General features: G+C 42.8%; 1 protein-coding gene across 1 annotated transcript in view; it reads right to left on the bottom strand.

Moving 5' to 3' along the window:
* Positions 1–2746, bottom strand: part of SORBS3 (sorbin and SH3 domain containing 3) — a 90092-nt gene extending 87346 nt beyond the window's left edge. The window contains exon 1 of the mRNA XM_073622282.1: positions 2517–2746. The gene's annotated coding sequence lies outside the window, so the exon portion shown is untranslated. The remainder of the gene's footprint in view (positions 1–2516) is intronic.
* Between the last annotated feature and the right edge of the window lie 24988 nt (positions 2747–27734).

Here is a 27734-nt window from a genome sequence, read left to right as displayed (position 1 = left end):
ATATATATATATATATATATACACACATACATACATACACTCACCGGCCACTTTATTAGGTACACCTGTTTACTTGCTTGGTAACAAAAATTGCTAACCAACCAATCACATGGCAGCGACTAAATGCATTTAGGCATCTAGACACATCAGAATGGGGAAGAAAGGGGATTTAAGTGACGTTGAATGTGGCATGGTTGTTGGTCCCAGACGGGCTGGTCTGAGTATTTCAAAAACTGCTGATCTACTGGGATTTTCACACAGAACCATCTCTAGGATTTACAGAGAATGGTCTGAAAAAGAGAAAAAAAACAGTGAGCGGCTGTTGTGTGCAGGAAAATGCTTTGTTGACGTCAGAGAAGAATTGGCAGAATGGTTCGAGATAATAGAAAGGCAACAGTAACTCAAATAACCACTCGTTACAACTAAGGTATGTAGAATACCATCTCTGAACACACAACACATCGAGCCTTGAGGCAGATGAGCTACAGAAGCAGAGGAACACACCGGGTGCTACTCCCGTCAGCTAAGAATAGGAATGCGAGGCTTCAATTCACACAGGCTCACCAAAATTGGACGATAGAAGATTGGAAAAAAGTTTCCTGGTCTGATGAGTCTCGATTTCAGCTGCGACATTCAGATGCCTTGTATCAATGGTTCAGGCTGCTGGTGGTGGTGTAATGGTGTGGGGGATATTTTCTTGGCACACTTTGGGCACCTTAGTACCAATTGAGCGTTGTTTCAATTCCACAGCCTACCTAATATTGTTTCTGACCATGTCCATCCCTTTATGACTACAGTGTCCCCATCTTCTGATGACTCCTTTCAGCAGGATAATGCGCCATGTCACAAAGCTAAAATCATCTCACCACTGGTTTCTTGAACATGACAATGAGGTCACTGTACTCCAATGGTCTCCACAGTCACCAGATCTCAATCCAATAGAGCACCTTTGGGGTGTGGTGGAATGGGAGATTCACATCATGGATGTGCAGCCAACAAATCTGCAGCAACTACGTGATGCTATCATGTCAATATGGACCACAATCTCTGAGGAATGTTTCCAACACCTTGTTGAATCTATGCCACCAAGAATTAAGGCAGTTCTGAAGGCAAAAGGGGTTCCAACCCGGTACTAGCAAGGTGTACACAATAAAGTGACCAGTGAGTGTATATATACACAATAATACTTACACTATACATTATTATACCACATTATATAATCTAAACAGGAGACAAGGACAGGAAACTTAGCCAGGTGACAAAAGAATATGCTCAGAATTTCATTGGTCACTTCAAATGTATCTTTAGCTAAGAGCGAAGTTATTACATTCTTGCTGTGCGTTAATGCCTGTTATGTTGTGCGTTAACCTGTCTCGTGTGAAGGCATCCCATCAAAAGCAATCAGCTGCCGATGCGCCAAAACACCCTGAAAATCAGACGTACCACAAAATTTATAAACCACACTATGGTGTTATGTGGAACTGGAAGATACAGAGAACAATGCAATCCCCAGTCTTCCTCTTTCTACTAAATAAACAGGGCCGTCTTTAAGGCAGGGCAAAAGAGGCAGCTTCCCTGGGCCCTGTCATTGTTGTGGGGCCCAAAGCAGCTGCCTCATACTTGCCAACTATCCTGGTTTAAATTCCCTTGTCCCTTGAAGTTTTAGTCCTGTGCTGTGTCCTGATATCTCAGTGTGAAGTGCTGGTACTATTGCTGTCCAGATCTGCCCTATTGTTGTGTACAGATGACTCACCTGCAGACCCTGTGTTTTCATGTAAATAACCGGCATTCATATGTAAATAGTGGCGGCATTACTAAGTAAATAGCTGCGGCCGGCAGCATTGATATGTAAATAAAGGCGGCATTCATATCTATATCATGCTCCCCTGCAGTGAGGAGATGATGTGCTGTAACCTCTAGCAACCAATCAGTGATCAGTATTACTTTACAGTAATCTCTAGCAACCAATTAACAAGCAGAAATCATTTGCTGTAACCTCTAGCAACTAATCAGTGAGCCGTAATGTGTGCTGTAACCTCTAGCAACCAGTCAGTGAGCAGTAATGATATGCTGTAACCGCTGGCAACCAATCGCAATTGCTGCCTGATCTGATTCAGTAAACTGGTTTTAAGTCTAGCTGCTATTTATTGTATGTCTCAGAGCAGGTGGAGAGTGAAATTGAATGGGGGGGGGGCCCAATCAATATTAAAGACGGCCCTGTAAATCAAAGTCTTTTTTTCCCCACAGCGTCTGTCCCTATGAAAGAATTCCCATCACTTTTTGTCCTTGTTGTGATTGGACAGGGTAAATGTTCCTAATGGGGGGTCACACTGCAATACAACCTGACAGTGACTTCAAAATTCTGCCCTTCATACAAACCTAAAAAAAAAAAGTGGTTGAAGTTGGGCTTTAGGGAAATGCAGGGGCTGACATTTTTGTCCTGAAAATGCTAGCTGCCTGGCTGTTACATGTCCTGCTGACTATCTGGCTACAATGTTTTTTTCTGAGTCACTTACCCAAGATGTGCAGATCGGGAGTTCTGTCCTCGCAGTGCCAGAGATGGAGGGAGGGAGATTGTTATAGAGAGTGGGAGAAGAAGAGAATGTCACAGGGAGGAGAGAGGGGACGAGGGACGTAGAGAAAGGTCAGGACAAGTAGATGATCGGACATGGGACACCGCAGGGACAAGGGTTCAGGGAAAACAGCATCCAGTACCTGCGGAAGGATGGAGTGAAAGGAGAGCTGAAATACAGAAAAGGATAGTATTACACAATACAACACTATGACTCACACACATACTGTACATACAAGTGGGATGTAGAAGGGCCTCATTAATACCGGCATTTACAAACCTGCAAATCTATGTTTTTACAGGACATTTATAAACGCATGTAGTGATTGTTTTAGGCCTCATTCACATGGGAGCACTAATCCGTACATCCAGGTGAAGGGCTATCATGATGTACCCAGGAGTTCCGTGCAACTGCGTGCAGACAGCCTGCTAAAATCAATAGTAGCCGGGCCCGTCCCTGACTGCACATCCGTGTAGAACTGATACAAAGATCAGAACGCAGTACCATGCGATTCAGGGCAGGCAAACGCACTGCCTTTGTGATCTACATTTAGGGTGTTATTAAAGGGCACCTTCAGTCATTTTTTCATCTTTCCATCTATTAAATCTTCTGCCCTTGTTGTTTTGACTTTGGATAGTAAAACTTTTTTTTCTGCCAGTAAATACCTTATACAGCCCACTTCTTGATTCTTGTCTGGTAAAAAGCCTAGGCTTATGACATCATGCACAGCTCTCTCTCTCTCTCTAACTCTCTTGAGAGTTTGCAAGAAAGGGAGGGGGGGGTGAATCATAAGAGGACCAATGAGAGCTGCAGAGCTGGAGGTGTGCCTCTGTGTGTCTGTGTAAATCCAGGAAGTGAACAGGCAGCAGCTTCAGCTGCCCACAGTTAAAATGGCTGCAGCCAGACTCAGTGGAGGGAGATTTCTGCAGCATATTTGGCAAGTACAGAATCACAGTATATATAAAATAATATGCAAAGTGGTTGGAGGGAAGCTTCAGAATAGCAAAGATGTTTTTATTACAAATTATGTGAGCAGACCGCAGTTCCTCTTTAAGTTAGCACTGACACCAGCTGCAAGTGCAGTGCTTTTGAAATGTGGTGCGGGAAATGCACACAGAAGCGGGTGACCCTGGCGTTATGAGATTATCGCTGCTCTCTGTAGTGTTCCACCAAGAGCCCAGGACAACGAGGTGGACAGGGATTGAACATTGTTGATCATTTAACTCGGAAGAGGACTGAAGCTGGATGTCAGAAGCAGTGAGCCTTCATGGGACAGCTATAGACAGAAGCGAGTATAGCAGCTGGAGCATTGTTTTGTTACAACACACTGCACTGTTTCCTTTTTTCTTTTTTTTCTAACTTTATTGAAGTGTCACAAATTGACAATCTATGCACTGCAGTGATATGATGCATTTCTGTGCAACACACCACACTGCACCTCAGCACAGTGTTATGATGTGCATAGGGCACATAAAAAAAACAATTGCTTTCTATGTGCCCTTGTGTTGTACCTGTAATGATCTATGCAGATCAACACAGCTTAGCAAATATGGTGTGAATGAGCCCTAAGATTAAGCCGTTGTGGGGAGGAGCTTGTGCGGCTAGTGGGGATCATATCTTGGTATGCGGTTGGCATGCTGTGAATTGGAAGTACATATGGTCAGAGGTGAGCCATGGAAGACCTGGACCTGAGGTGGCGTGGACAGAGCACACACATGCGCCTGCAACGGAACATTGCTTTCTTCAAGCACTACAGTGCCTTGCAAAAGTATTCACCCCCTTGGCTTTTTACCTATTTTGTTACATTACAGCCTTTAGTTCAATGTTCTTTTAATATGAATTATATGTGATGGATCAGAACACAATAGTCTAAGTTGGTGAAGTAAAATTAGAAAAATATATACATAAAACTATTTTTCAGAAATAAAAAACTGATAATTGGCATGTGCGTATGTATTCACCCCCTTTGTTATGAAGCCCATAAAAAACTCTGGTGCAACCAATTACCTTCAGAAGTCACATAATTAGTGAAATGATGTCCACCTGTGTGCAATCTAAGTGTCACATGATCTGTCATTACATATACACATCTTTTTGAAAGACCCCAGAGGCTGCAACACCTAAGCAAGAGGCACCACTAACCAAACACTGCCATGAAGACCAAGGAACTCTCCAAACAAGTAAGGAACAATGTTGTTGAGAAGTACAAGTCAGGATTAGGTTATAAAAAAATATCCAAATCTTTGATGATCCCTAGGAGCACCATCAAATCTATCATAACCAAATGGAAAGAACATGGCACAACAGCAAACCTGCCAAGAGATGGCCGCACACCAAAACTCATGGACTGGGCAAGGAGGGCATTAATCAGAGAGGCAACACAGAGATCTAAGGTAACCCTGGAGGAGCTGCAGAGTTCTACAGCAGAGACTGGGGTATCTGTACATAGGATGACAATAAGCCGTACGCTCCATAGAGTTGGGCTTTATGGCAGAGTGGCCAGAAGAAAGCCATTACTTTCAGCAAAAAACAAAATGGCATGTTTTGAGTTTGCGAAAAGGCATGTGGGAGACTCCCAAAATGTATGGAGGAAGGAGCTCTGGTCTGATGAGACTAAAATTGAACTTTTTGGCCATCAAAGAACACACTATGTCTGGCGCAAACCCAACACATCACATCACCCAAAGAACACCATCCCCACAGTGAAACATGGTGGTGGCAGCATCATGCTGTGGGGATGTTTTTCAGCAGTCAGGACTGGGAAACTGGTCAGAGTTGAGGGAAAGATGGATGGTGCTAAATACAGGTATATCTATGAGCAAAACCTGTACCACTGTGTGTGATTTGAGGCTAGGACGGAGGTTCACCTTCCAGCAGGACAATCACCCCAAACACACTGCTAAAGCAACACTTGAGTGGTTTAGAGGGAAACATGTAAATGTGTTGGAATGGCCTAGTCAAAGCCCAGACCTCAATCCAATAGAAAATCTGTGGTCAGATTTAAAGATTGCTGTTCACAAGCGCAAACCATCCAACTTGAAGGAACTGGAGCAGTTTTGCAAGGAGGAATAGGCAAAAATCCCAGTGGTGAGATGTCCAAAGCGACTTGGAGCTGTGATAGCCGCAAAAGGTGGCTCTACAAAGTATTGACTTTAGGGGGGTGAATAGTTATGCACATTGACTTTTTCTGTTATTTTGTCCTATTTGTTGTTTGCTTCACAATAAAGAAAAAAATATTCAAAGTTGTGGGCATGTTCTGTATATTAAATGATGCAAATCCTCAAACAATCCATGTTAATTCCAGGTTGTGAGGCAACAAAACACGAAAATGCCAAGGGGATGAATACTTTTGCAAGGCACTGTACATCATGAAAATGTTATTTACACCATGTTCCTTACATGACCATATTATTACAACAGGAAATCAGATATGACACTGTACTTTGGCTTTTCCATTTTGTAATAAAAATAAATAAATAAAAAGTTTCTGATACGATGAAAGCACATAGTAAGTTTGGTATCAACTCTTATGTGTGTAATGTCTGCCATACCCTGGATAACCAAACCATGGGTTGGCTGATTGCTGTGTTTGAATCCTAATGGGAAGCAAAAGAATTGCTCAATTTATGGGCAGCACGGTTTACTCTCACGCCGCAGTTTTCTTGCAACTTCTACTATTTTCAATACGATTGGACTGTGCTTTGTGGTCAACTGCAGCCTATTTCCATCCGCCATATAGATATAAATAGGTCAACCTTTACTGACATGTTGCCTTGATCCATGTAATTTTTTTTTATGATTGAAAGGTGGTTCATTTGAAGACTATAATGGTTTTGGCCAATTTTATTTTCATTTTTGTAGCAGACCAGGGGTGAGTCCCATGTGTTCCAGAAATCTCCTGAATTAGTATGTCCCAAAAAGCTATTACAGGGGCTGTCTGAAACAAATTCATACTAAGGTCTCGTTCATAGACGGCCATGTTTTTACTGCCCCCTGAGCACCTACCTACAAAATCAAATTTTAACTATATCAGACAGAGCTTGATATGCCCCTTGCCAAACTCTTCTATTGGTCAATAGGACCCACACTGCAACCGTGAGCATTTAGAAGGCAGCACTATTGCCTCTCGAAACACTTGCAAATCATATCTGAAAAGCCATCTACTATGGATTGCATTTCGGAGGGGTGTTAGAGACTGATGCCAGTGTGAACCTTGCCTTAATGCAGTACTCGACTCCCCCCACACCCACCCATTTTTTTTCCCTCTCATCTGTAGTGCTGTGCTCTCTGCAAATCACAAATTCACCTGCACAGTGAATCCAGGGTTGTCCCACTGCGACCCCCTGTTCAGGTGCCATACATTGGGTCCCACACCATCATCTTGACCCTCTCCAACTGGCGGTCTCTTCTGGGCAGGCAGCCAGCTCTGATGGTGTGCCGGATCCGACCCCCAGCTGGCCCATCGGCTGCTTTATGAGCCCATCATGCAACCTTCTGCAAGATGTGAGGTATGTATTCTAGGAGGCTGCAGGGCCAGGTACACATTATTCTGATCTAGGCTTGGCCTTGGATTGTGGTCGGGGGTGGATCCAAAAAGAAAACAAAAACGTCAAAAAAAAGTATAGAAAAAAAAAATTACAGCAATTCTGCTTGGGTAGGGATTAAGTGTTGAATGGATCTCCCCAAACATTGGTGTCACTTCAAACCTTTATTTAATATACTGTCTCAATGTATATAATCTTTGTTTCATAAATAAACATTAAATACGGAGTTCACCCTTGACAAAGGATACACAGAGAACTGTGAGAAAAGTAAGAGGGCACAGCAGTAGTTGTCTCCTTTCAGGCTCTCTGTCTGCAATTAAAACCTTGGAATTAAAATATGTAAGCAGTGAAAGAGGGGGAGCAATCACACCTTCGGCTCGTTCACTTGTGTGTTTCACTTGTGTGTGTCAATCTCCGTTTGAGTTACTGAACTATGTAAACAAGAGGCCTTTGTTACCAGGTGACTGAGAAAATTGTAATCATAAAAAGCATGAAACGCCACCTGCTGGATATATATATATATATATATATATACACAAAATATCAATAAATAAACGGCCGATAAGAGGCGTACGCTGCCAAAAATCAGAAAATTTCTGCAGCAGGTAGCACAGGCGTTTGTGATTACCTGCAGCCAGCAGCTTGCACAAATCAATGACTGGGTGATAGCGGCAATGTTACCATGGCATAGGCATTTATATAATGCTGACAGTTAGCACAGCACTTTAAAGTATGTTCACATTAGTCCCAGCCCTCAAGTTCATTTTCTCACATACATACAAATACATACCAATTAGCTTACCCGCATATGTTAGCAGTGTGGGAGGAAACAGGAGTACCCAGAGGAAACCCACACAAACGCAGGGAGAACATACATGTGGATAGTGTCCAGGCCAGGATTTGAACCGAGAACCCCAGTGCTGCAAGGAAAAGGTGCAATCCACTAAGCCGCTGTCCTGCCACCCAAACACTAGATCCTCCAATTCAAATACTAATTTTAGATGGATTTTTTCTCATGAAAATACACCCCAGTTGTAAATAAAGGTTTGGTGTTAGGCTATACCATTTCCTTTTTTAGTCATCAAAAGAAGAATTCTTGGGTTAATCTTTAACCCTTCCTATCGCTGTGTAAACTGAAGACAGGGGTATAGAGACATGACAATCATTATCTTCAGGAAAGTTTACACATGGCATTCATGCTTACAATTAAAAGTAGTTTAGGCAACTTCACTTTCCAAGTTATTTAAACAAAGGGCGTTCACCTAATAAAACTTCAATGGTATTCACACTTAGTGACGGAACATCTGACTTATAAAACTGCTCATAACAGTAATCTTTTATTTCCTAATAGTTTTGTTACCATCATAAATAAACATATACACAATATTGTCAAAAGTATTGGGACACCTGCCTTTACACACACTTTAATGGCATCCCAGTTTTAGTCCATAGGGTTCAATAATGAGTTGGCCCACCCTTTGCAGCTACAACAGTTTCAATTCTTCTGGATTGGCTGTCCACAAGGTTTAGGAGCGTGTCTATGTTATGAATGTTTGACCATTCTTCCCGAAGCACATTTATGAGGTCAGGCACTGATGTTGGATAAGAAGGCCAAAGGTGTTCTATCGGGTTGAGGTCAGGACTCTGTGCAGGCCAAACAAAAAAACTCCTCCCCAAACTCACTCATCCATGTCTTTATGGACCTTGCTTTGTGCACTGATCCAAATCATTTGGTGGAGGGGGGATTATGGTGTGGGGTTGTTTTTCAGGGGTTGGGCTTGGCCCCTTAGTTCCAGTGAAAGGAACTCTTAAGGCGTCAGCATACCAAGACATTTTGGACAATTTCATGCTCCTAACTTTGTGGGAACAGTTTGGGGATGACCCCTTCCTGTTCCAACATGACTGCGCACCAGTGCACAAAGCAAGGTCCATAAAGACATGGATGAGCAAGTTTGGGGTGAAGGAACTTGACTGGCCTGCACAGAGTCCTGACCTCAACCCGATAGAACACCCATAGACACACTCCTAAACCTTGTGGACAGCCTTTCCAGAAGAGTTGAAGCTGTTATTAGCTGCAAAGGGTAGGCCAACTCAATATTGAACCCTATGGACTAAGACTGGGATGCCATTAAAGTTCATGTGCGTGTAAAGGCAGGCGTCCCAATACTTTTGACAATATAGTGTATGTTTGATTATATTGACGTTTCTGGCATAAAATGCTATTTCAAGAATTTTTTAAAGTAATTTACACCTTAAAAGCTGAACTGCAGGCTCCAACAGTAAAGTGCACTGATAAAATATATATATGGGAGCTGTTTTACTTCAAGGATTTATATTTTTGTCTGCCTAGTCCTGAGATTTGCACAGACACCCTGGTGACCAGACTTTCCTCTGCTAAGCTTAAAGTGATTGTAAACGATCACCTTGTAAAACAACCCATTTAGTGCAAAATAGAAATGAAAGGCAAAACATTTGTGTATACAGTGCCTTGAAAAAGTATTCATACCCCTTGAAATTTTCCACATTTTGTCATGTTTGTGACACATAATTGTGAAGTGGAAAGAAAAAGATAAATGGTTTTCCAAATTTTTTACAAATAAATATCTGAAAAGTGTGGTATGCATTTGTATTCAGTCCCCTTTACTCTGATATCACTAACTAAAATCTAGTGGAACCAATTACCTTCAGAAGTCGCCTAATTAGTAAATGGAGTCCACCTGTGTGTAATTTAATCTCAGTATAGTATATGTAGCAATAACTCACGGTGGAGCTGCTGATTTAAAGCGGGCTGTTTCCGTTACCTTTTTACCTGTAATTTCACCAATTCCGGGTCTAGGGTCCCCGTTGAGCTTTTTATCAGACAATATAGGCAACAGTCACTTTAGTACTTTTCCAATGCTTTAATGGGAGATAACTGGAAGAAGTAGCAGGAAAGAGGTATAAGAAGAGTTGCAGGGAAGTTCAAATACCTTTTTCTTGGTGTAGCACTAAGGAATCGAAATCTCAAAGATGAATGTATCTTCAGTTCAGGATTAAATCTTTGCCCGCCCGGATCTTCCCGATTGTCTGGCTTCTTCCTGCAGGACAGACAGCACAGGACCATCCCAGCCATAGCAGGCCCCAGACAGGCATCTGGGTTTACCCGCCCGGCTGCAGCAACGCAACCCTCCAGCCCGGAGGGCCGCGAGGTAGAACTCACTAACACATACCTCTAGGCCAGGAGGGCCACGAGGCAAAAAGACCTCTAGAAACATGGCATCTGTCCCATAAATACCCCCTCCCAGAATGCAACTTGGAGGACCACCTCCGCCGAGTTATCTCCGGGATAGAAGAGCACTCATACGCTTGTTGCTTTCCAACACCGACCTATGGTGACGACACCCACAGGCACAATGTAGAACTGCACGCAACACAGCCAAACTGGAACAGAGGCTAATCTAACATTAGATTGAGTCTGAACTATGTACAGAACAGATGACCCACCGAATTTACATATAAGCAATAGATTGGAAAATCTACCAGCGCTACATATAGATACAGCTGTTCTGTGCAGCCCTCAGGGGAGGGGGTGTCAGGACAAGTCTGACTATTGGAGAAGAGTACACTGAGTTCACAGCATTGTTAGAGAACTGACTGTGATGTGTTCTCCTGCTTAGTGTGGTCAGTTTTTATTAGGAAAGCAGAGGGATTGTCAGGAACACCAGGGATTTCACACAATGGAAGCTATAAAGAGAGAACATGATTTTTTTTTTATACAAGTACATGGTACAGCAGGCACATATCAGGAATATGAAATGTTGGGTTTATATATTAGGTCACCTCCCCACCCCCAGCCTTTGATTGCACAGCAAAGGAGCAGAAACAAACTGATGAGGCCATCTCTCTGCTCTCTCTTGTCAGCAAGTTCCTTGCCAGCACAGGCACATGAAGCACATCTTATTGGCTCCCAGTGTTGCCCTCCATCTTTAAAACTAGGTATCTTGCAACGTGAACTCCAGACACAATGTTTTTATTATCTTTTGATTTAACATTTAATATGACCACTCACCCATGCCTTATTCATTTTCTTTCCTCTGATAAGCATATACAATTACTTGTAATCTCCACTGAATGTGGATTTATGATTACCAGAGAAAATGAAAACCAATAGGGAGCATGTGAAAAATATGTAATCAGAAAATATTTGAAAAAATGGTATGCCAGTTTTAAGTCTGAGTGCTGCTGTACAGGGGATTACAAGGGGCTGATATCAAGTCAAATTCAGGTATTTACACTAGCTGCATTTACATGAAATTGAATGATATTTTCGTAAATACAGAAGTACAATCATTGACTTATTTTTATACCTGCCTTGAGTTTAGATTTAAAGGGAAACTATAATCACTTTGGATCATTTTTATTTTTAATTAAAAAAAAACAGCTTTAGTATGTAAACATGTATATGTTTTTCATTATATTATATAGATACCATATTTGTTTAAAAATAAACTTCTAATGCATAATGAGGGACTCCCAGAGCACCGTGGGTTAGATGGGACAGTACAACAGAGTCCTCTGATGATTTCCTGATGTGATGACTCATTGACTTTAATAAACATTGGGCTACTTTCACAAAAGTGGAACTGACTTTGTAAAAAAAAAAAAAAAAAAACTACAGCTCCATCTGCTGGCTGGATAAAAGATTGCATAATATTAAAATGCAATGTTTTATATTTGGTTAACTAAAAATACAAAATATTTCTGTTCATAATATATATGTACAGAGCCACTACACATTCTTTTTAATAGGAATTGCATATTTTATCTCAGTTTTCTAATAAAATTGTGTTTTTGTTCGGCAATTTCTTCACTAGTAAAATTATATGTACACTTGAATAGGTTTTTCTAGATGATAAAGTGAGCTATCTTGCTATGATAAATACTTGGGGCTAATCAAAGCAAGTACGTAAATGTGTAAAAAACTGGCTGACTTTGGAATAAACATTTACAGTAACAATGACTGTTCACTGGAATTGCACAATTGGAAGCCCTTTGGAAATGTAAAGAGGCAAAAAAGTTTTGTTTTTAAAGTATGTGTGGGGTGTTCATGAATCTGTCATTCCCTTGTGACATGACCTGTTGACAGTGATAAAATAATACATTATAAGATGATGTGTATAATTGGACCCCCCGGCTCATTCCTGAGTTCTATAAGACATGCCATGCGGAGTCTGGTCATTGTGAGTTGGAAGACAGTGACCTTTCACCTTCACCCCACACACATATCGTGGGCATGAAAGGTCTATTGTGCTTTTATTTGCATTTTGCCTGTTTTTAAATCTGTCTTTCTCTCTATGATTTCTCTGAAGAATGCCGGGGGAGACTCTCGCTTACTGGCCAAGGTATAGAATTCATTCATTTAATTCAAGCTAAACTCGAGGATTATAGCTAAATACACAGCTGAGATACATACAGTATATTTGAGCCTTTTTACCTGTCAATTCTCTATAGTCTTATGAAGCAGGCTTGCCTGCCACAGTAAACAAACAGGTCAGTGACCTCATTTTTTTTTTTTGACTTGCAGCTAAGTAATACACAGGTTGGCCATAGACCTGCTTACAGGCTGCTGGGTGGACAATGAAGGAGCAGCAGCACACTGATGATGTCATCTCTATGTCTTCACCATGCCCATGAGCATGTTCACAATGTTAAGACTGGTAGCACATTTTAAAGCAAAAGAGCCTCATCTACAGGCTCCCACTGATATCATTTCCTCTTGGGAAAGTTAAAAAAACAACTTCAAGGTGAATCTTTCTATTATGCTCCATCTACAACTGAAATATCACCTTTGTGTGGTCTGACACTTTTTGGTTATTTACATCAAGCTGATCACAATCACAGATGGGCTGAGGAAAGTATAATAATGTATATTAGTAAAAGTATAATAAAGTATAATGGCATATAATAGTATAAATATAATGATGTGGAGTAGACCATCGGTGTCCTGGCGTGATCTAGGACACTGAATGCATCATCTCCCACGGTATACTTGATCTACTTGGTCCTCTCCATATACATTTATGTTCCTATTAATGTCGGTTAGCCTTTTCCCATAGGTATATCATATCACTTTGCTTTTACAGATGTTCTCCTCTTCTGGTTATCATATACGTAGTACAAGTGAGCACCTGTTGCTAATTTTATAGTATCTTTACCTATTAAGTCTGCTGCACATACCTTTACCTCTTAAGGAAAGCCGATCTGGTTGGAGTTAGCTGGGAGCTTCCTTCCAGGCTTTCTCTAAGCACTCCCCCACTTAGGCCTGCACTCTCACATCCATCCGTGTGCCGGAGAGTGTCTTAGCAAGTTTTCTGTTTCTGAAAATTTCTGTTTCCCAAATTGCTTCAACTACTCCCTCTCTCCATCTTGCCATCCTTCCTGATTTATCTTTAACTTACCTTCTCTCCCCTCACCTTCACCCAACCTCTTCCCCTCCCAACCTCCCTTTTTTTTCTGCTTTGCCACCTCCTGGCTGCAATGGATGCCATCTGTATTGTATCCATTAATGCCAAGGGACTTAATGTCCCCGAAAAAAGATGTATGTTACTCCATGTTTTGAAACGTCTGCATGCAGATTGCATTTATACAGGAAACCCATTTTAGAGATGACAAACTGCCTCTTCTCAAAATGTTTTTTAATATGACATATCATTCCACGAACAGGGCTGCTAAATCGAAGGGAATATCCATTGTACTCTCCCATAGATTACTATGCAGTGTTAATTTAGTCGACTAAAACATTTTAGTCGACTAAAATGACTAAAACATTTTAGTCAACTAAATGAATACTATTTTGGTCAACTAAAATACGACTAAAACAATTGCAGAAGACTAAAATGGGACTAAAATGCCATTTTAGTCCTAAGACTAAAATTAACACTGTTACTTATGAACATGTCTGAATAACCTAGTTGACCCTGATAGGCGTTTTCTGTTTGTAAAGGGCACAATTGGTGGCATTCAAGTGACGCTGGCTTTCATTTATGTACCCAACATCCACCAAGATAATTTTGTTGGTCCAAGTCTTGAAAAACTCCTCGAGTTTGCAGAGGGCCATTTGATACTGGGCGGTGACTTCAATGTTTCCCTGAACCCTCTGTGGATACCTCCACAGGGTCATCCTCTGTACCCACTGGGTCCCTCAAGCGAATCTCCAGAGCCATACATAAGGCACAACTGATAGAAGTGTGGCACTTACTGCACTCAGGGGAAAGAGGCTATACCTTTTACTCTTCACCTTATAAACTGTATACACGTACAGACTATTTTCTGATCCCACATTCCCAACTACATGCAGGTATAGATTGCTCCATCAGTACGATTACATGGACCCATAATCCTGACATATGATCTTTCAGCAACGTCCTCCTCTACCACTAAGTCTTGGAAGCTAAATGAGAGGCTTCTCCAGAACTCGGAAATATTGGTGGATGTGGTTAAGGAAGTGGGCTTTCACTTTCAAACCAATGATACCCCTGATTACAATCCAGGGATTGTATGGGAAGCACATAAGGCGGTTATACAAAGGGTACTTATTAAACATGGTTTACGAGTCAAGCAGGAGCGTGAAGAGAAACTACAGTCCCTCGTGGTAGACATCCATACTCTGGAGCCCTGCCATAAACATGCCCCTTCTCTGAAGAAATAAAAGAAACAATTAGCTTTACGTACACAGATTACTGCCTTAAATGCGCTTTTAAGCTAAAGCAGTGATACAAACATGTCGGAAATTATCAGTTGGCGGGGACAAATGTTGTCGCCTGCTAGCCAAGTCTATCCAAGAACAAAGATTAGCAACTTACATCCCTCAAATTACTGAGTCGCTTGGCCAGAAAGTCACTCTTTCTAAAGAGATTACACAAGCGTTTAGAACTTTTTATTCATCCCTCTATAACTTACCGGTTACGTCTCCCTTACAGAGTCAACTAGATGACTATTTAACCTCCTCCAGCTTGCCTACATTGCCTCTTATGATTTAGGAGGAACAGGAAGCGCCCATCACCCTGGAGGAACTCCAATGAGTGGTGAGCACCGCTAAACAAGGTAAATCTCTGGGCCCTGACGGGTTCACGATTCAATATTACAAACTTTTTCTGCTCTGCCTTGGCTCCTACATGACTAAAATGTTTAATGCCCTGGGAAAAGGAAACACCCCTCCCTTCAGAAACCTGAAAAGCCCATAGCTCTGTAATCTCCAAAGACAGCAAGGACCCCGCGGCTTGTAGCAGCTATAGACCAATATCACTCTTGAATGTTGATCTCAAACTGTTCACTAAGATATTGGCCTCCCGACTCCAACAACATCTGCCTGATCCACCTAGATCAGGTCAGATTTGTTCTGACAGCTTTAGACAATACTGTTAAGGTTTTAAACTTGCTCCATGCGGCTACTCAGAACAATATCCCGTGTGTGTTCCTCGGCATGGATGCTGAGATAGCGTTCAACCGGGTGAACTGGTGGTTTATGTTTTTGGTCTTACAACGGTCTTACTTGGGAGTACCATGATCAGTTGGATCTCCAAAATTTACTCTAACCCGACAGCACCGGTAAAGGCCAATGGAGTCCTCTCTGAACCCTTTCCCATTATCAATGGGACAAAGCAGGGGTGTCCCCTTTCCTTTTTGCACTTTCACTTGAACCCTTTCTTAGTAGTATCTGCCTAAATCCGGACATTACAGGTCTCGAGCTGGGAGGGGTCCAACACGATGACATGCTCTTCGCTGACCAACCCGTCGGTATCTTTCCCTTATCTCCTTCCGGAATTTGATCTTTACGGAACACTCTCTAACCTGAAAATAAACTTTATTAAATCAGAGGCGATGGGGGTGGGAATTCCACAACCTCTTCTCCAGACCCTACAGCTGAACTTCAAATTCAAATGGACAGACTCGGCGCTCAAGTATCTGGGCACGTATGTTCCGTCTCGAACGTCCCGTATGTTCGATCTTAATTTCCCCCCTCATTTAAGTAAGATTCATACCTTACTAGAGACACGGTAGGCGGCCTTCATTAATGGTTCGGACGCTGTAATATTATAAAAATGAGCATCCTTCCAAAATTCCTATATCTTTTACAGGCTCTACCTATAATGATCCCACCTCAGTATTTTAGACAGGTAAACTCTCTGTTTACTGATTTTATTTGGGCCCGCAAGCGTCCACGACTCCATCAGATGACGCTCCCTCCCTAAGCAATACGGAGGATTGTCAGTCCCGGATATTAACAAATACGACCAAGCTACTCACTTGGGTAGACTTATTGATTGGTACGGGGATAACAAGCTTTGGTCTGAACTTGAACAAGCCCAAAGTACTGTTCCACTATCTAGAGCGCCGTGGTGCTAACACAGTACTAGCAGGAACTTTGGAAAACCACCCTTTAATAGGTCCTACAAACTCGTATATATGTTCTCAGCTAATCAAACACGCTTCCATCTCTTCTCGAAATTCCCCACTATTCCTGATAGGACGACCCTGAGAAACCCACAATTCTCCCCAGGTCTTTGTCCCCCGGGTACTTCCAAGCCTCCCATTTTTCATCAATGGGCACCTGGCTTTCTTTGTCTTTCTTGAGAAATCCTACCAGACCTTTCCGCCTGGACTTCTGGAGAGCCCTGCAGCTACACCATTACTTCCATTCCCTGTCATCTCCCCATTTCTTTAACTGCTGTCTCACTACCTTGGAGGACTACTGTTCTGACCAAGGGGTACTACCACATGTACTTGCCAAGACCTATGATCTATTGATCACTCCCCCAGAAGACTATAAACTACCCTGTATAATAAAATGGGAGGCGGAACTGAACCGTATGCTCACTCCAGATCAGCAAACCAACATTATCAGATTTGCGCTTAAATCTTCAATCTGCACTAAGATACAGGAAACTAATTTCAAAATACTGACACAATGGTACTATACACCAACTCCTCTGCATAAATTCTTCCCAAATACTACTAATTGTTGCTGGCGGTGCCAAGGGGAACGATGCTACGTATCTTCTGGTCCTGCCCCAAACTTGATCATTACTGGATAGAAGTCCAGAGGATCGCCAAAAATTTACAGACTACGAGGTTCTGGTAGACCCTGCCTTTTTTTCTCCTACACGTTTCCACTATCCCAGCCGAAATCTACAAACGTTCTATTATACATCACCTTCTCAATGCCGTCAAGTCTTGTATCCCTCCCACTTGGAAAAACACGCAACCACCGACAATTGGCCTTTGGCTTAACAGGGTGGAAGACATAATGGAAGATCTCATGCTTACAGCACAACATAAACGTGAACAATACTCCAAAACCTGAGGAGGGGATAGCCCTTTTTGTTACAGACCATTGGTCAAACGAATCTCCATGATAATAATTAAACCTCAACCGGAGGATGGTAACTGCCTATTTGTTTTGTTTCACACCCAACCTTATATAAATTCCCCCCCCCTTTCTCTATCTTCTGCTCTTCCTCTCTTACCTTTTCTCTCTTCTCCTGCAAAAACAATAAAAGAAAAGATAGGCAGTTGGTTTCCTTTTTCCCTTTAGGGTCAGACCTGCGTTGTCTTTGATCACACGGATGTAATATGTGAATTGCATATTGGTCAAGGATGGTGTCTTACATCAGTTGACCCATACTTCTTCCTCTGTGTGAATTTGTGTACACTGTTTTATGATTATACACTAAAATCCCTGCACCTACAGACATCCACGATCTAACACTAAGCTATCTAGCCCTGTAATGAAGAAATCACTATACATGCCTTTTTTGAAGCCGATTCGATCCCATGCTGAGCTGTCAGCCGCGGCTTCACTGTGGAGGGGGGGTGTAGAGGACACACTTGACAATGGAAGCCCCATAGTAAGCCTATGGGTGACGTCTCTCACTATTCATTTCACAGCCATTGTCGGCCGTGTCCTCTGCAGAGCTTCTGCCACTGGAGACTGTATCGGACCAGCTTCAAAAAAGGTATGTATACAGACTTTTAGGTTTAAGGTTAAAAAGGTTAGTGTTAGATCGTGGATGTCTGTAGATGCAGGGATTTTAGTGTTGGGGTGGACTTACACTATAATGTATTTACTGTCGTGTTGACATGGAAACTGCCTTTTCCTGCTTAAATAAAATATTTGAAAAAAATATAATGATGTATAATAATGTAGAACAGTATAAAAATAATATAGTGCAATAATATAGGTATAACAAAAGTATAATGATATATAATGGTGTAAATATTATAATAGCATACTGTAGGTATAAACCTTCTCCCCAACTCCGTAGGGTGGTGCAACCAGTACTTCTCTGCACTTTCCACAAGGTGAAAGAAAGCAGCAGAAATCCAATATCTAAAATACTTCATTTATAACCCACATACAGGAGACAATATCTGTTGATGTTGCAAGCCTCCCTATACCCTATGATAACTGCCCCTCCAAGATTTTCTAATCACATGGTTATTCTATTAGAGCTGTGGGTCTACTCTCTGTGTAAGCTCCATGTCCTTCTCAAAACTAATGTCAGCACTGCATCCTGGGAGATGGTCACATGCTCCTCCATACCTTGAAGTACCAGGTCTTTTCAAGAGCTCCAACAAACAGAGGGGTAAGGATGAGTAGCGGTGGATAGAAGAGAGGCCTATAAAGAGACATATTCTCCTTAATATCATTAACCTCTGAGTGCATGCAAATATGCCTTAGCACCGAGCATTTGTACATTTACTTGCATTAGCACCGACAGTGCAGTGCTGTGACTTTTCTGGTCATTTGAGCGCTCTGACAGCCAATCATGGTGGTTACGGGCTATAAGCCCCACCCCCGGCACAGGAAACCCCTTACAGGGCAGGCTTCAAGGGGTTAAATGCAGAAGGATGTATTAAGTCAAATAACATGCATGGACATGGCAATACAGATGTCATTTTGATATCTCTTTCCTGCTCCTTCCCTAAAACCGGCCTTAGACGGTTCGACTCTGCTGAACCAGCTGAAATTCAAATCACGTTAGGGCAGGCTGATTGTACCCAAGTCAGGCCATCGATCAACTTGGATACAATCAGTATATCGGATTTTGAGGATGCAATTATGGGCAGTGGCTATAGCCGCTAGCAGTAATCACTGTGTTCCCCTGGCAGGGATGGCTCTCCGTGCCCTCTGCCTAGAGAAAAACAGCTCTATTTGAGGCATTTCCCCATCAACACAGTCAGTGTTGATGGGGGAATCAAGTGATTTACTTTCCTGTTACCAGCCGTATCATCTATGACCTGCTGAAAGCTCTAAAGCTGGGTTTACACTAGGAGCCAGTCGCTCAACATTTTTCATTGTAAGAACATTCATTTTTTTTTCTAATCATTAGTGGGGTTAAAATGATGTTTGTTTTCAACCACATGGATGAGAAAATCCAAAAGAGCAGGATGCCAAATTGTTCTCGAATGTATGCATTTGTAATAGTGAATGTGGTTTTCGTTTAGTAAAGTCCATTTATTCCAAAACCGAATGTTAAAAGCAAACTAAATCTTGAACTACCACGCCTCCCCCAAAGCTAAAGTGCGCACTAACAACTCACTCTCGAGGGATTTTCCACTGGGCAGGTATACCAGGCAGGGGTGCCCACCATCACCTGGGTTGTTTGCCTTGGCCGTGGAGCCCCTGGCATCGAGGATTCGGGCAGAGCCCGTGATCCAGGGAATTTAGACAGGAGTGGTGGAGGAGAAAATATCCATATATGCAGATGATACAATCCTGTACCTAAACGATGTCTCCTCCTCACTCCCAGCGGCCTTGCAACTGGTTAACGAATTTGGATCCTATTCAGGAGTTAGGGTTAACTGGGGGAAATCCCTGATCTACCCCTTGAATCCTACCAGGCCTAGACTACCTATTCAGAGTCGGGTTGGGAGTTGGGTTGACAACTTTCTAGGGATTCGTATGGGGGGACCAGTGGCCAAGTATATGGATCTTCATCTAAACCCCTTGCTAGCACAGTTTTTGAAGCGGTGCGCAGACTGGAGGTCACTCCCCCTGACTCCGGTAGGGAGAGTAAATTTAATAAAGATGGTTTTTCTCCCAAAGTTTCTCTACCTGTTCAGGAATACCCCAATACCGAGCCCGGCGTCATATTTTAACAAATTAAGAAACATAGTTACCTCCTTTCTGTGGTTGGGCAAAGTGCCAAGACTGGCAATGTCCACACTACAGTTGACAGTGGGCCAGGGAGGGTTGGCCCTTCCCAACTTTCAGCAATATTACTAGGCAGCCATACTGGTGACAGCCCGATGGTGGTTTTCGCAACCCAGGGACAATCCGGCAGTGACCCTGGAGGCTGCGATTCTAGGATCATATGCCGCACTTAGTAACTTGGCGTTTCGGGGAGTCAGGGCTTATCCTAATTTGACGACCTTAATGCGCACAACCATTACGGTCTGGCATAGGGCTAGGGCGATTCATCGCTCTCCAGGTAAAATCTCACCTCATACAGCCCTATGGGGCAACCCTAATATCCCCCATTTGCGTAGTGTGCCTGACCCACAGGTATGGGCAGCTAAGGGTATAGTGGGGCTAAAACACTTGGTAACAGAGGATAGGTTGAGCACATTCCCGGAACTTAAAGAAAAATATGGATTACCCAACTGGATGTTCTTTCGCTTTCTACAAGTTAGACATGCATTTCAACACCAGTTTCCCGGTGGTATTGCCCTCGAGTCAGACCCGGTAGAATGAGTGCTGACCACTAAAGTTCTGACAGCACCCCTTTCATCAATATATTTCCACATATCAGCCTCCAAGCCCACAAAACTTACTAAAACATTTACAAGATAGAAACAAGATTTGCGATCTGTAGAGGAAGAAGATTGGGAGACCTGTGTCTCTTCATACGTCTCTAACATGATCTCCGCTAAAGACCGATTCCTGCAACTAAAATTCTTGTACAGGGCCTACTACACACCACGTAGACTGGCTGCTATCTACCCCGACAGGTCCCCAGCCTGTCCTAGATGCAGAGACATAGAGGCCTCCTTTATACACATGACATGATCATGCCTCTCTCTGCAGAAGTTCTGGGAACAGGTCCTGGCAGATGTTAATCAGGCCGCAGGAACTTCGGTCCCATTGTGCCCCCAAGCTATGCTGTTAAATGTGATCGTTGACTCTAATATCGGAAAATACACAAAATTGTTTATAGCATATTCTACCTATTACGCCCACAGGGAAATTGTGCTGCAATGGAAATCGGAAACGCTGCCCACCGTCACCACCTGGAGAAACACCCTAAATGCTGTATTACCTCTATACAAGATAACATATATTAACAGGAACTGTCCGAGTAAATTTGACAAAATATGGTCCTCATGGATAGACTTCTGGGGATCCCTCCCATTGGGGGTCTCTCCACCCAGCTCAGAAGCTGACCCTTAGGTTGGATCTGTTGGGGTTGGGTGGACTGTGGACCTTCAAATGTTAAAGATGCTCCGCTCTCCTCCCCTCCCTTCGCCCCCCTTCCTATATCCTTCACGTCCAGTTGATCTGGCTCTCGTCCCCCCCCCCTTTTTTTCCTTCCTCTCTCTCTCTTCCTACTCCCTTCCCCCTTGGGGAAAACCCTTCCATTATAACCATTTAGAACTCACTGGTTCGGGTGAGGGAGCTCCCCTGGTAATGACTTGCTAAATATAATCACAGATTCTGTTGGAAGTTTGGTAATTAATGACAATGCAGTTACCTGTAAGTTATATATCTGTAATCGTGCTAATTTCAAGCTCTATGTACAATATACTGTAAACTGACGTGTATATTTTGGTCCTAATAAACTTACCTTTGTTAAAAAAGAAAATCTTAAACTACCTTCAAAAATGACATATAAATGTACCCAGCTTTAATCAGCTGTCAGTCCCGGGCCCACACAGGCACAAGAGCTCTTACAGAATTGTGATGCATAAATAACTAGAGCTGCTGTTATTTGCACCAGAGCTATTTTGCAAAGAAGAATGGGCAAAATTTTCACTCTCTAAATGCAAAGCTGGTAGAGACATACCCAAAAAGACTTGCAGCTGTAATTGAGCAAAAGGTGGTTCTACAAAGTATTGACTCAGGGGGCTCAATACAAATGCAAGCCACACTTTTCACATGTTTATTTGTAAAAAAATGTTTGCTTCTTCTCAGCAAAAGTGCAGTCTGAACTTCCCATATACAGTGCCTTGAAAATTTTATCATACCCCTTGAAGTTTTCCACATTTTGTCATGTTACAACCAAAAACGTAAATGTATTTGTTTGGGATTTTATGTGATAGACCAACACAAAGTGGTACATAATTGTGAAGTGGAAGGAAAAAGATAAATGGTTTCCAAATTTTGGTGAACCTCCGTCTTTTGCAGACTCACAGGTTTTCTTCTAAGATTGCCCTGTTTTTTGCTCCATCCATCTTCCCGTCAACTCTGACCAGCTTCTTTGCCCCTGCTGAAGAAAAGCATCCCCATAACATGATGATATCACCACCATGTTTCACTGTGGGGATGGTGTGTTTTGGGTGATGTGTAGTGTTCGTTTTCTGCCACAGATAGTGTTTTGCTTTTAGGTCAAAAAGTTCAGTTCTGGTCTTATCTGACCAGAGCACCTTCTTCCACATGTTTGCTGTGTCCTCCACATGGCTTCTCAAACTGCAAATGGGACTTCTTATGGCGTTCTTTCAACAATAATGAAAAATGGGAGGAGGGGCCTCAAAGGAGGACCCTCTAGTAATGGACAAATTGTATCCGGTACCACATCCTAGGAATAGACTACACATAAAACCCTAACTAGATAAAGGACTTTAACGGTACCAATGGATAAAAACAAATCAAGACATTTTATTGTATAAGGCTAAAAATCTATATGAACATAATAAAGACAGATATGAATATATCACAAACAGATATGACAAGAACAAATGTTCTTTAGTATTTTTCTCTTCTACCCCACTGCAGTTAGGGGATGAGTAGCTCACTGTGGTTTCGACGCAGGTGTGTTTCACAAGTCATAGCCTGCAGCTGAGCACTAGAATAAGAAATATTGTAAACATCAGTTCCAATCTTAATTACAGCAACAAGTATATTGGCTCAGTAGGTTTTTGCCACATACCTCAGAGTTTGTAAACAAGAACAAAAAAATAGGATTTTTTCATCATACTTACCTGGAAAATAGGATTTTTACGTTCTACTTACCTGTAAAATCCTTTTCTTTGAGCACATCATGGGACACAGAGTCAGGCTAATATTCATTACCTGCTGGGTTATACTTCATCATTAGATGAATGGACACTGGTAGACCAAAGGTCTTCAGACAGGAAGTGATCCCCTATATAACCCCTCCCATACAGGAAGTACTTTAGTTTTGTAGCAAGCACTAAATCCTCAAAAAACAGGGTAGGGATGTCTGTGTCCCAGGATGTACTCAAAGAAAAGGATTTTACAGGCAAGTATGATGTAAAAATTTTCTTTTTCAGACATCATGAGACACAGAGTTAGGCTAATATTCATTACCTACTGGGACGTCCCAGAGCAATAGCCTTGAGGGGAGGGAGACACCCTGCCAAACAATAGCTATCAGACCTTATACGGCAGCCCGCAGTACACTGCAGCTGAAAGCCAAATCCTCGGCTGCTTGAACATCCACTTGATAACATTTTGTGAAGGTATGCACTGAAGACCAGGTAGCAGCCTTACAAATCTGAGCCACAGCTACCTGATGGCAAAAGCCCAGGAGGTTCCTACACCCCTGGTAGAATGAGCTCTCACTCTAAAGGGAGGAGCTTTACATTTCAGACCATAGGCCTGAATGACCAATTGACGGACCCAATTGGCAATGGAAGCCTCGGAAGCTGCCTGCCCCTTTTTGGGTCCATTTGGTAAAACAAAGTCTGATCCCTTGGATCTCCACAGATTTAGACAAATAAACCTTGACTGCCCAGACAACATCCATGGAATATAAGTCTCTCTTTCGCCGAACGAGGCTGAGAGAAAAAAGGCAAAATAATTTCCTGATTTAAATGAAAGGCTGACACCAATTTTGGCAAAAAGTATGGAAAAGGTCGTAACGCGACCCTGTCGTGGTGAAGGATCAAGTATGGTACCCTGCACGAAAGGGCCGCCAATTCCGACACCCGTCTAGCCGAGGTGATGGCCATCAGGAAGGCTAGCTTGCATGACAGCAAGCTTAACTGAATTTCCTTAATAGGCTCAAATGGTTGTTTCTGTAAAACAGACAGCACCAAATTCAAGTCTCAAGGACACATAGGTGATTTAATAGGGGGAAGCAAACGAGTTGCCCCCTGCATAAAGGTTCAGACCAGCGAATGGGAGCCTGAAGGCCTTTGGAAGAATACTGACAGGGTCGAAATCTGACCTCTGATTGTACTCAAAGCCAATCTGATTTCCACAGCTGACTGTAGAAAAGAGAGAATCTCCCAATCACGTATTTCCGAGGATGCCATTTTTTTGGCTTCACACCAAGCAATATAAGTCTTCCAGGCCTTATGATAGATCTTCCTAGTGACAGCTTTTCTAGAATTCACTAGGGTAGACACCACTGGTCCTGAGATGCCACGGTCCTTTAACACCCTGGCTTCAATAGCCATTCTGTCAAATTTAGAGATTGTAAATTGGGTCGGAATATAGGACCTTGAGAGAGTAGATGGGGGCGAAGTGGTAGTATCCATGGCCCATCTATTGTCAGTCTTACAATCTCTGGGAACCAGGGCCTTTTGGGCCAGGCTGATGCCACCAGAATGGTTGGAACCCCCTCTCTCAGAATCATGTGCAACAATTGTGGAAGGAGAGGGACCGGAGGGAAAGCATAAACCAGGGATTACTGGCCCATGGAACTACCAGTGCATCTGCTCCGATTGCCAGAGGATCTCTTGTTTGGGACACAAACTGCTGTAGCTTGTTGTTGAACCTGGATGTCAGTAGGTCGACATCTGGCCATCCCCAACGCCGGCAAATTTCCTGGAACACCCCTGGGTGTAGGGGCCATTCCCCCGGGCAGATCTGCTGGCCACTGAGATAATCTGCCTTCCAGTTCTCTACTCCCGGGATATGGACTGCCGATAGAATCGGCACCTGTTCCTCTGCCCAGGCTAGTATGTGGTTCAATGGCACTGCAGTGGCATTGTCGGACTGAACCCCGATAGGGCAGTCCTGAAGCTCCACCATCCAGAACCGTAGGGCCAGACGTATTGGCCGTAATTCCATGACGTTGATGGGCAGACCTGTTCTGTCCTTGACCATTTCCCCTGAGCCGTGAGGCCCTTTAGGGTCGCTCCCCAGCCTGAGAGACTGGCATCTGTATTCAGTACTCTCCAAGTTACTGGGAGGAAGGATTTTCCCTTTCATAGGTTCTGATCCTGCAACCACCAGTTTAAGCTTAAGCGTGCCCGAGGAGATAAGATCAATGGATAATCCAGGGCTTGTCCTCTTCTGTTCCAAGCCAACAAGATGTCTTGTAAAGGCCTGGAATGGAACTGGGCATAGGGCACTGCCTTGAAGGAGGACACCATCATCCCTAGAGGAATGGAGGGTTGTCTGGTGCCCCTTATCTGACACACCTGATCATTCAGGGCACAGATCCTTACGGGTGGCAAAAATACTCTTGCTTGGACCGTATCTATGATCAGACCTAAATACTTTAGACTTTGAGCTGGTCTCAAGGTTGACTGTTCTGTATTTATGATCCAGCCTAAGCTTTCCAAATACTGCACTGTGCATGTTTTGCTCTGTTCTAGAGCCTGTAGTGAGTGATCTCTGAGCAGGAGGTCATCCAGATCCCTTGGGCCCTTAAAAGACCCAGTACTGGTGCTAGGACCTTTGTGAACACCCGGGGAGCTGTAGCAAGCCCGAAAGGTAGAGTCACAAACTGAAAATGACATTCCTCTACTGTAAATCAACCTCTGATGAGGCTGAAAGATAGGAACGAGTAAATACGCGTCTTTTATATCGATGGAGGCTAGAAAGTCCTGAACTATTGTTCTCCAAATGTCCGCAAAGTGCAGCAGCCTTCCCTCCACCCGATAGAGTGGGGGCGTCCCCTCAAAAGGAGGTCTTAGTGCTGGGTTTAAAAGAGTTTTGGACCCAGGGCTTTTTCTGGCCCTGGCCTTGCAGCTTGCCCCTGGCTCAAGCGCCCTCTTGGCGGCGGAACTGCTTTGGCGCTGAGACACTTGAGGAAACAGTCCCTGAGGTTTTAAACAAGGGGCGCCTAGTGCTTTTCTTCATAGGAAGTAGAGAACTCTTCTCTCCGGAAATCTTTTGGATATACTTGTCCAAATGATCACCAAATAAATGTTCCCCATGAAAGGGAAAACCTGCCAATAACTTTTTACAAGGAAGCTCGGCTGACCAGTTGTTAAGCCACAAAAGTCTGCGCATATGTACAGACAAGAGAGCCAAACGAGAAGCCTGCTGTATTGAATCCTTTAAAGCGTCAACAGCAAAACACAGCGCTCAAGGAATATCTGTCTTATTTTCAGCCAGATCATCCTCCTGGTTAGGCCTGTCAGGCAGTCTGACCTGATACATGCCGTTTGTTTCTAGTAAGTAGGAACAGCGAAATGTCTCCTCTCCTACTCAGTCCTACCCCCATACAGTTAGAACACACATTTAACCCCTTGATCGCCCCCTAGTGTTAACCCCTTCCCTACCAGTGTCATTTACACAGTAATCGGTGCATTTCACTGATCGCAGTATAAAATGTCAATGGTCCCAAAAATGTGTCCAAAGTGTCCGATTTGTCTGTCGCAATACCGCAAAAAAAAAACAAAAAAAAAAAAAAAACGCAGATCACCGCCATTACTAGTAAAAAAAAAAAATAAATGTATGTGTATATATATATATATATATATATATATATATATATATATATATATATATATATATACATATACACACATATATATACACACACACACACACACACACACACACACACACACACACATATACAGTGGCTTGCGAAAGTATTCGGCCCCCTTGAACTTTTCAACCTTTTGCCACATTTCAGGCTTCAAACTTAAAGATATAACATTTTTATTTTTTGTGAAGAATCACCAACAAGTGGGACACAATTGTGAAGTGGAACGAAATCTTTTGGATTTTTGAAACTTTTTTAACTAATAAAAAAATTAAAAGTGGGGCGTGCAAAATTATTCGGCCCCCTTGCGTTAATACTTTGTAGAGCCACCTTTTGCTGCGATTACAGCTGCAAGTCGCTTGGGGTATGTCTCTATCAGTTTTGCACATCGAGAGACTGAAATTCTTGCCCATTCTTCCTTGCAAAACAGCTCGAGCTCAGTGAGGTTGGATGGAGAGCGTTTGTGAACAGCAGTTTTCAGCTCTTTCCACAGATTCTCGATTGGATTCAGGTCTGGACTTTGACTTGGCCATTCTAACACCTGGATACATTTATTTGTGAACCATTCCTTTGTAGATTTTGCTGTATGTTTGGGATCATTGTCTTGTTGGAAGATAAATCTCCGTCCCAGTTTCAGGTCTTTTGCAGACTCCAACAGGTTTTCATCCAGAATGGTCCTGTATTTGGCTGCATCCATCTTCCCCTCAATTTTAACCATCTTCCCTGTC

The sequence above is a fragment of the Aquarana catesbeiana genome, linkage group LG03 (assembly GCF_042186555.1).
Source record: "Aquarana catesbeiana isolate 2022-GZ linkage group LG03, ASM4218655v1, whole genome shotgun sequence".
NCBI classification, from domain to species: Eukaryota; Metazoa; Chordata; class Amphibia; order Anura; family Ranidae; genus Aquarana; species Aquarana catesbeiana.
Note: the sequence above shows the minus strand (reverse complement) of the source record. Positions and strands in the feature narration are given on the sequence as shown.